The sequence below is a fragment of the Triturus cristatus genome, chromosome 6, assembly GCF_964204655.1.
Source record: "Triturus cristatus chromosome 6, aTriCri1.1, whole genome shotgun sequence".
In the NCBI taxonomy this organism is placed as follows: Eukaryota; Metazoa; Chordata; class Amphibia; order Caudata; family Salamandridae; genus Triturus; species Triturus cristatus.
The window spans coordinates 1,006,056,316-1,006,066,691 of NC_140589.1; positions in this window are offsets into that span (position 1 = coordinate 1,006,056,316).

A 10,376-nucleotide genomic window follows, 5' to 3' on the forward strand; every position below is an offset into this window, starting at 1 on the left:
GTCATTTTGCTAAGGAACTATACGAAAACTGTAACAAAACAGGAATTCTGAAACTTCCAGCTGGGTCATATTTTTGTCATGTAACTGATTTATAGATGTTTGTGTATTCAAACAAAATTAAAAAACTAAATGTTTTAGTGTTATTTACTGTATTTTTTGCCCCACAACACAAAAAAGATATATCAGCTGTGGGATTACCGGCATATTGTTCAAGCAATGTTGAGATTGGCTCATCTATACTGGACTGGACCAACTGAGTGTAGTTGAATCTGCCCAAACATATTGTGAACTAAATATTAAGACTACAATATATCCCATGCAGTGCTTCACATCACTTTTTGCCTATGAGAGCCTAAATCATTAAATGAGCCAATAAGAAGACTGGCCCATTGTTCGACAGAAAGGAAAGTATAAAATCACCAACACTACTGTCATCACAGGTATCTTACAGTCATTTTAAAGATACAAAAACAGCTTATTTTGTTCTACCCCTACTTTTACAGATCATTTCCTCTCAGACTATAAGCTAATAAAAAACGAATGACTTTTCCAGGGTAGTCTTAGAATTTTTTTGTCTCAACTTAACCATTCCAGCAACCAATTTTGATCTCTGTAGTAGATGCTATACCTGTCAGCAAGGCAAATTTAATCTGTGAGCATCAAAATACCATATAGAAATTAAACATGTTGGCTCAGATGTACCAGTTCTTTAATACAAGGCAATGCTGCACCAAAGTGCTGCACTGCCTTGCGTTAAAGGGAGAGAGAAAAAATGCGCCAAATGTGGGGCATTTTTCTCTCTCCCTCTTTTGACAGTCAAACATCAATGCACGAGTTCTTGAGCCATGTTAAAGGGTCTGTACATTTTTCAGAAGCATAGGTTTTGTACTGGAAGGGCCCCTCTGGTGCAAAATCTATGCATTAGTGCTTTCCCTGCTTTTTGTGTGTTTTACAATGCAGTACACTTGCAAAGTTGATAAAATGAGGAGAAATGAAAGCATTTTTATTCATTATGGCTGCCTTGAGAGTGCATTACATTTTGTCTACCAATGTTTTTACATAGGAGTTGGTATCTAACCCCATGGGTGTTTGCATGGACATGCCCATGCACCACCCATGGAACGCCCCTTCATGAAAAGTGATGCAAAGCAGCCCAGAACACAACTTTGTGTTACTTTGCGATACTATCCAACACAAATCCTGATTTACGTTGTATAATAAACCCCACCCTAGCCCTTTGTGCCAGGTTTGTACCACAATAGTGATGCGAACCTGGTGCAAAGCACCTCTAAATCTAGGTCTCTGTTTTAGCAAATGAATTAACATACATAGTATAAAGCAAAGTAATGCGATGTAACGTTGAACGTAGCAGAATATAATAGTTCAATGTTATGCGCCACAGTGGAAACTGCTTAGATAAGAGGTATAGAGTAAACAGCAAGATGGCATTCTTACTTCGCTGCAAAGCAAACTGCTTTGAGTGATCTTTATTTTATTAAAACAGATTTGACAAAAAAAAATCGTTACATTTTTCTACATTTTTGCTTTTTCAAATATAACATGGCCTCTGTTTCTAGTTCTTTACATTTTTATTTTACCTTTAAAAGATAAACTTCCGTACAAACATTACAAAATAATCAAAGTTTCATTATCTACCAAGCTACAAGCATCATGTTTTGGTTAAAGCTTAATTAGCTGCCCTGACTATTTTGTACATTTCAGGTTCTGCGTATCATTCACAAGACTTTTCCCTTCTGATCTTCAGCACTGGGCTTTGACAGAAGCTCTGCTCTGTCTACCACAAATAATTAAAAAAGGTACATAAGGAACACTAGCTTTGTATACGCTATTAATTAATGATATTCACCAAGCCTGAGGTACATAGGATTGCACTTATGACAACATACTTTAAACATTTTTCTTTTCACCATTCCATTTTGTTGAGAATCATCTGTCTGTGGCATAGGGAAACAGCCTTTACAACATGGCTATTATCATGCAGTGCCTTTAACATGCAGCTTTTACCACACATGCATTTACCACAAATGCATTTTTTGGTCCTTTTACCACACATACCTACCACGCATGGTAAGATTGTAAGTCAGTTTAAGTAAATGTGTGTGTGTGTGTGTGTATATATATATATATATATATATATATTTAATATAGCGGTAGTTATAGTTAGGACCTAGTTTCCATAGGAAAAGCGTTTTTGACTTGGCTATAACTTTGGCGTTGTTTGACCAATCTTCATGAAAGTTTCCAAAATAAGTGTCAAGGTAGGTCTGTGTGTCATGGAAAGTTTGGGGTGATCCGTGAAGTGGCGACTGAGATATTGGGGCACAAAATAAGGGTGTATATGTAATGTTAATTCCCAGAGGAGCCTTTAGCCACACCTACTGCCTGAATCGCTGAATGGACTTGCACCAAATTTGGCAGGGAGGTAGATGTTGGTTTAAGGAAGTGCCTTTTGGTTATTTGGTGTCAATTGTACAGTAGTTTTTTGAGAAATGTAAGTTTAAAATTATAGTGATATCTCTGCTCCCAGAAATTTCGCAATGGTTTCGCGATAAAACGCGAATGCACGTGCCAATGCTGTGATTGGCTAGACACACCCTGAAAAGAAAGTTGCAGCAGCTATTTTATCTGTCAGGAACAGTTCTCGGAGGTTAAATTTTCTGTGAAAGTGAACATAAAGAGGTCAGAGTGGAGGTACTCTGATCTCATGTTTCATAAATGTAAGTGTTAGTTACATAAATTATGAGTCCAGAATTGATTTTTTTAATTGTGCGCTATTTTCCTGATGACGCCGTGCTCGCCAGTGCGGCTTCCACATGTAACGTTGCGGGGACATCACAAATATTGTGGTGACCTTGCGAATATTGGTGAAATATAAAAAAATAATGTCATTGAATCATCAATACACATTGTATTATATTGCGATTCTGATAAATGTTTTGATAGAGTTAATTAGATAGCGCATATCTAGTGTGATGGTTAGTATTAATTATATAGTCATCATTTTTTATTGTTGTGGTGGCTATTGAATTCCTGGTTTTGCTTTCCGCTTTCACGACGTATCCGCGGAGATCGCGAGGACCAACGTCATTGCGATCTCTGGCCTGACCACGAAAACAGGAAATAGGTTTTAGAGATGGTTGGTTTAGAAATACACTAGAAAAAAACCCTAGTGTGTAAAATATTGTAGTCTGTGTGCATATATGGGTATTTACTTTATGGAAAAGGTGGAAAAGGCGTGATTGTCGCGGTTAACTGCGTTGTCACGACTCTCCCAATAAATGCAAACATGGAAAATAGGTCTTAAAGATGTATTTTAAAGACACTTAGTACAAAAACATAGGTTTAAACATGTTTTAAAAAAAGCATGAATATAGTAATATGTGTAGAGTAATGTTTTCAATTGATTTTTGTAGTTAATATTTTAGGATGTGCTGGTGGCTGTTATATGTCTGCTTTTGTTTTGCGATTTCATGACATATTCTATATTTAAAAAATTCTAATAAAAAAATATTTAACAAGGAAATTAACAAACTTTTGGGCTCTTGGGTGGCTCTTAGTGTATTTTTCAGACTGTGAAATACATTTGCGGATTACAGATTCTCCACAGTAAATGCGACAATGTTGTGCTGACTCAAAAAATCATAAAAATAAAACCAGTTATTAATGTTCTTTCTGATACACAAATAGCAAATCAAAATTGGTGGTATATAATATAAATATAATATACAATATCCAATTATAGAAGGAAAATACGAAAATCTTAGAGGCTCACAAAAAAATGGACGTTACAATTAAGAAATAGAATTTTAAAAAACCTTAGAAATTCACTGAAAAAAACCAAAGGTTACAGGGACGTTATAGTTAGGAAATTAAATTTAAAAAACCTTAGAAATTCACTGAAAATCCAAAGATTACAGGGACATTATAGTTTGGCTGACATTTCACTCATACAAAACCAGAGAAATTCAGCAGTTATAGTAAGCTGAGCTAACTATAACTCACATCCCTGCAATGCACTGCTTATGACCTTACATATTACATCACTCATGACATAGTGACATCGCTGATGACATCACTGATTACATCATCCAAAGAATCTCTGATGCACCCACTCACCCCCAATATAACCTTTCATACAACCACTCCAACTTCCACACTACCATTCTTGAAACCATTGAGACACCCATACCAGTACTTACACACCCACTCACTGATTCATAGGTCTACACAAATATCGACTCAGTTACCCATACAGCTACTCACACACCTACTAACTCACCCATAGAGTCAATCACACAGCTGCTTACTCACGATACAGTTATAAACACACCCACTCACTTATTCATACATATACTAACAAATACTCACTCACTCATACTATCACTGACACAAGCACACACTCACCTATGTAGCAGAGCTCATAATCACTCACTCACAGATACAGTCACTCATTTACTCCAACATTCGCCTATACTGCCTTTCACATATGAAGTTACTCACCCAGATTCCACTGACGCATCCATTCACTCACTGGCACAGCCATACATACACTCAGTCACCAAAAGAGCCCCTCCCAGACACACTCACTAACCCATACAGCCACTGACTACCCTACTCACTCATTCATGCTGGCAGTTACACACATCCACACCAACACAAACAGACACTCATACAGCCATACAGATACCCAGACAACCATTCAGTCACCCCTATAGCCACTCACATACCCCCAGTCACACACCCATTCAGCAACTTACACACCAACTAACATACTGATACAGACATTCACATAACCAGTGATTCACCTGTACATTCAATGAGACACCTAATCACTCACTTATACAGTCAGTCATGCACCCATTGAAATACCCATAGAGGCACTCACGCAGTCACTGATTCACCAATACACCTCGGTATATATACGTGACATTCATAAAGTGTTTATACACAGTCATATTCATTGGATGATGTCATCAGTGATGTCATCTGAGATGTCATGAGAGATGTCACTGACCATGTCATGAGTGATGTAATATGTGAGGTTATAAGCAGTGCATTGCAGCAGCGCGAGTTATAGTTAGCTCAGCTAACTATAACTGCTGAATTTCTCTGGTTTTGTATGAGTGAAATGTCAGCCTAATTATAACGCCCATGTAACCATTGATTTTCTTTGGTGCATATACACACACACACAATACATATTTAAGGGTTTAGGGGTGATAGGGACATAGGATGGTAAGGATATTGTTTGTGTTTAGGGAAGGGTAAGTGTATTAGGTTGTAAGAGCATTTTATGGGATAGGGGTGGGTAAGGGTATTGGATTATAGGGGTGATTTAGGGTTTGGGGGTTGGTGAGGGTATTAGTTGGAAAGGGTATTTTTAGGGTTTAGGGGTGGGTAAGGGTATTGGGTTGTAAGGGGGGTTTTAGGGTTTTGGAGTGGGCAAGGGTATTGGTTGTAAGGATGTTTTGGGGGTTTTGGAGTGGGTAAGGGTATTGGATTGTAAAGGTATTCTTAGGGTTTAGGGGTGGGAAAGGGTATAGGGTGGAAATTGTATTTTCAGGGTTTATGGGTGGGTTTTGGATCGTAGGTGCAATTTTAGGGGTTAGGAGTGGTCAGGGTATAGAGTGATAAGGTTATTTTTGGCGATTTAAAACAAATATATATATACATTATTTATATATATATTATATATATATATTTTATTTTGTTTCACTTTCCTTGTTTATACTTTCCTGTGTGGTAAGTGCTGATGCATCATAAAGGCAGGTGCATGGTAAAAGCATGCTTTGTAAAAAAATGTGTGGTTAAGGCCTGCGTGGTAAAAGAATGCTTTGTAACATTGTTCTACCCCATAGGGAAGCCATCAGGTGGCTAGATCAAATTGCCCAGGGATGCTCGGTACAACAGCAGACAGAATACAAGTTGCATTTCAACCTCCTGTGCAATGTTCTGCTTGACAGCAACAACAGAGAAATGATGACTACGTTTTCTTTAATTGATGAGTGGGCTCTGAATTCGCTGTCTCCTGTTTGATAGGGTCTCCCAACTCTCTTTTGTGTTCTAGATGCAAAATAATGAAGATGTTTTTGGAAAGATCAAAGTAAACAGTCACCCCGGCTTGTGGAGGCGCTAGGGTTGTACAAAAGTAGTTTAGCACGTCAACGTGTACCAGTTGAGCCTTCCATAACTTGACCATACACATTCGTTTCAATGTATGATATATCCTTCCTTACTGTGAATGGCTGATATGCTGCCGGAATCTTTTAATTACATTTCTCAATTATTCATTTAGACATTTATTTATACATTTATTTTCTACTGAGGGTGTACTCCGGTTTCTGAATTGCTCTCAACCTTTGAAAAATTATGTGACGTCAGAGGAGGAAGGGATGCAGTCGTAGATCTATCCGTAGCAACCATGCATAGTCAAAGATGTCACACTTTCCTTCTTCTCGTCTCCAATAAGAAAGCGCACCTTTGCTGCTGGTATGGATTTAAAAGCTGCCCTTCCTGTGTTCATTCGATGGCGTGGTCGCACCCAGTTCAGAAAAACAAAATGGACAGTCTACGATGGAAAAAGGTATAACATTTTTGACTCAGGGGCATAATGGTAAAATTCATATAATTCTGGGGAAAAATGACTGTTCCCTTTCATAAAGAACTCATGGTGACCTTGACTACACCAGGTTGATCCTTCATGAATATTCTGTTTACAGTGAATATGAAAAGTTACTTTTAATTTGTTGCATAGAATAAAAAAAACATGTAAACAGCAAAGTATAGGCAAGCCTGTGCATGGCTGTTTAGAGCACCTGTTCAGGACAAATCAGACTAGAGAGAAAGGACAGGGGTGAGAGTTTTGTTTTCTTTGTCGCTGATCAGTAGTTTGAAGGCTTCGACTGGCTCGTACAGGGGCAGAGGCGCAGGAAAGAAATCAGATCAATTCGTGTGCCAAAGAGGCCCACAATACATGCGGTACATAAATTAGCTGGCATTCCCGCTGCTTTGCTCACGAAAACATGGATGTTCGCCAGTACTGTATTCACTAACATTTCAGCCCTTTTGATAAAAATAATTTCTTTCTGTCCCCTTGAATATTAAGACGTGGGCAACAGGTATCTGAAGCAAAAGATGACCCCCCCCCCCCCCCCCAAGCACTGTAAACATCTGCAGTAGTCAAGGCGCTCAGCGGTGTTTCTATTTCGAGGGTAATGCTGGATATCATCTCACTGCTCCTGGACAGAGAGAACACTGCTTCTTTTTTTTACCGAACTTCCCCTCTTGCCCGACAGAGGGCAGGATGGCATCTCTTTGAAATGGAAGATATGCATTGTCCAAATAAAATCAGCCCACTTGTGTCCCTATAAACAGTCAGCTGGTAACATTTGGTGGAATTAGCATGACCTACATTACAATTACCAGTAGCATTATCATATTTACCACATGTTTTTCCGACCCGGTAACACTTTCAATCATGTAAATTGGTTTTACCATTGAAAACAATGTGGTAATGCTGTTCAGCCCCACCTGGCAGGAGGGCCTAAATGTTCTGATCAAATAATTTTCGATTTCAATATAGTGTGACTTTAGCCATTATGATGGAACTGTGAGACTGGAGAAATAAGTTACTGTTGATTCCTTATAATGGAACGAAGATAAATCTGCCAGGGCCATGTTAGACCTTACACACTGCATTTGGACCCGGTCTTTATAAAATACGACTCTATCGATTCATATAATTTACAGCCTGTAAAACTCATTGATTTTGAGGAAGCGTTTGCACCTGTCCGAATCACGATTCTTTTAGTGTAGCCTCTCCACCAGTGATATACAGGACCGTTTTTGATGCCTACTGCACATTTATACAATTGTTTATGATAAAATAATTGTACAGCTAATTTGGGTAAGGTTTGCTTTAAAATAAGCATAATGAATTGTGAAAGAGGATTACTGATGGTGGCAGCCATCCAATATTTTTTATATATGTCTTTAAGCCTGGCTACCAGGCAAACGACAGATTTAGATGTCTGGAAGACCTCGTGTCACCAGTTCTGAAAAAAAATCGATAAGTACAGAAGTATATAGCAAGTGAGTAATCTTTGGGTCAGTCTTCCTCAGACATTTTTGTATGTTTTTTTATAATCTGGCTCTACTTGGATATGCTGTACATATAGTTACAGTCCCCTTTTTGCGTTTCCATTTTGCAATAGGGCTCAAGGAGTCCATTTTTAGACTAGTTCTAGTATGTACTCTTCAACCTGCTGAAACAGCAACAATTGCGGGTGTATACATTTTTGCTTAGGAAGTGCTTGCTGTTTGGATGCATTAGCCGCTGTAAAGACACAGTGCTATTGACTAATTTCCCTTGTTTGCTCATTTGCTTTATTTTGCTGTCATGAGAACTGGTTGATAGTTTTTCTCACAAAGTAAGATGTGCATGCAGCGAGGCTTTCTTAAAGATGCAATGAAAATGCTGACCCCTTGTCAAAAGTTCACCACTTACAATTCAAACTGACTTTGTTTCATAAAATTCTTCTATGACAGCACATTCCAACTCTGCTAATACGTTTGTTTAGGAGAGGGACATAATACTGTATTGCATAGTCTGGTATCATAAGATATTACTTCGCTATGGGATTTTCGTTTGAGGGCATCTGTGGCCAACAAATGCTAAGTCACCCAACAATCAGCAAACAATTTCCCCAACAAAAAGACAGACCTATTTGTTTTGTCATTTCTTGATTAACATTCTGTTTGGTTTACAGGGCTTCTTTCATACATATTTCCATTGAGAGGTCATTTCCTTCTTCAGGACTTCATCAGTAAGGCACAGAGGCATAGTGCATGAAGACTCTCTTCCCAAAGAGAACATTCTACTGCCTAGTATGCTGAGTCATTCAGGAGTGGTAGTGAGTGTCTACACCAACACTAAAGCATTTTTATGCTGAACAAATGCTTGTTTTCCTAATATGGCTAACTTGCACCTTCACACATGTGCTCTAAAGTAGAGTTTAGCCTTCACAGATGCTTTTCCTAATAGTTTATTTTCTGATATTTTCTTCTGAAATCCAGTAGTCCTTTGAAAAACACGCGTGCTCCGTCAACTGCATTTTGATTCAGAGCCCAAGTTACACAAACAGGTTGTCCCAAAATATCTTATACCTATCCTAAAGAGACACATCCTTTAAATGGAGGCCTCATAATATCTAGTGCAAAAGTTTACTCTGGTATCATTGTCCTCTTTCAGTGTTTCGTTCTAGCTACTGCGCTGCCCATTTAAATGTGGGATGGAACTAAAATAACTGCATGGCAGGCTGGTATTAGGCAATTTGGTGGATAGCACAGCCATAGATTTAGTGCTAAATTGTAGTTGCATTTATAGGTTTTATCAATTCTTTGACAGTAAATTATGTCACTTGCGATGGTCTGTTCCACCTACAACATTAGAGAGTGAGGTGAATACGATTATATGGACACACTGTGCACACTTAGGGCCTCATTACGATGTCGGTCAGAAAGCATTCCGACCGACTCACTGTAAGAATGGTTTCTGACTGAAACGGATTCGGGGAGTCTGACCGACCCATTACAATGCTTCTGAACACCATTCGGTCGGACTTCCATTGACTTCAATGGGAGACGGTGTTCCGACTGAAAACACAGGCTCCCATTGAAGAAAGAGGTGAGTGCTTAAAACCTTGCACCCTGTGACGGGCACCCCATGGTGCCTACCAGACTGTGCATGGTTGGAAAGAGGTTGCATGTCTGAATATCGAGGCCAACATTTATTTTCCACTGCCGAAATGTTGTGGCACAAATATCAGATATGTGTTATGTTATGTTGTTATGTTATGGGTTTCTTATAGAGCGCACAACTCACCCTGGGGCATCTAGGCGCTAACTGGGAGAACTGAGCTGAGGGGAAGGAGGAGGCTAGCTCCAAGTAGATAGATTAGAACAGGAAAGCTTTTAGATGTTTCCTAAAGGTAGTTAGTGAAGGGATTTTACGAACCGCTATAGGAAGCTTGTTCCAATAGCTCGGGGCTAGATATGAAAAAGCTCTGCCTCCCGTACGCGTGAGACGAATTCTGGGGACTTGAAGAAGGTCTAAGGAGCTGGATCTGAGTTTCCTGTCTGGAGAGTATTTAACTAATTTCTTTCGAAGGTAGAGAGGACCTCTTCCCCTCAGAGCATTATAGGTAAGGCAACAGATCTTGAAAAAGGATCTGTTCCTTATATTTAGCCAATGCAGCTCTCTCAACAGGGGGGTTGAAGCTGAGCCTGCAGGGCGGTTCAGAATCAGCCGTGCTGCTGTATTCTGAATTACCTGTAGTTTTGCCAGATAAATTTGA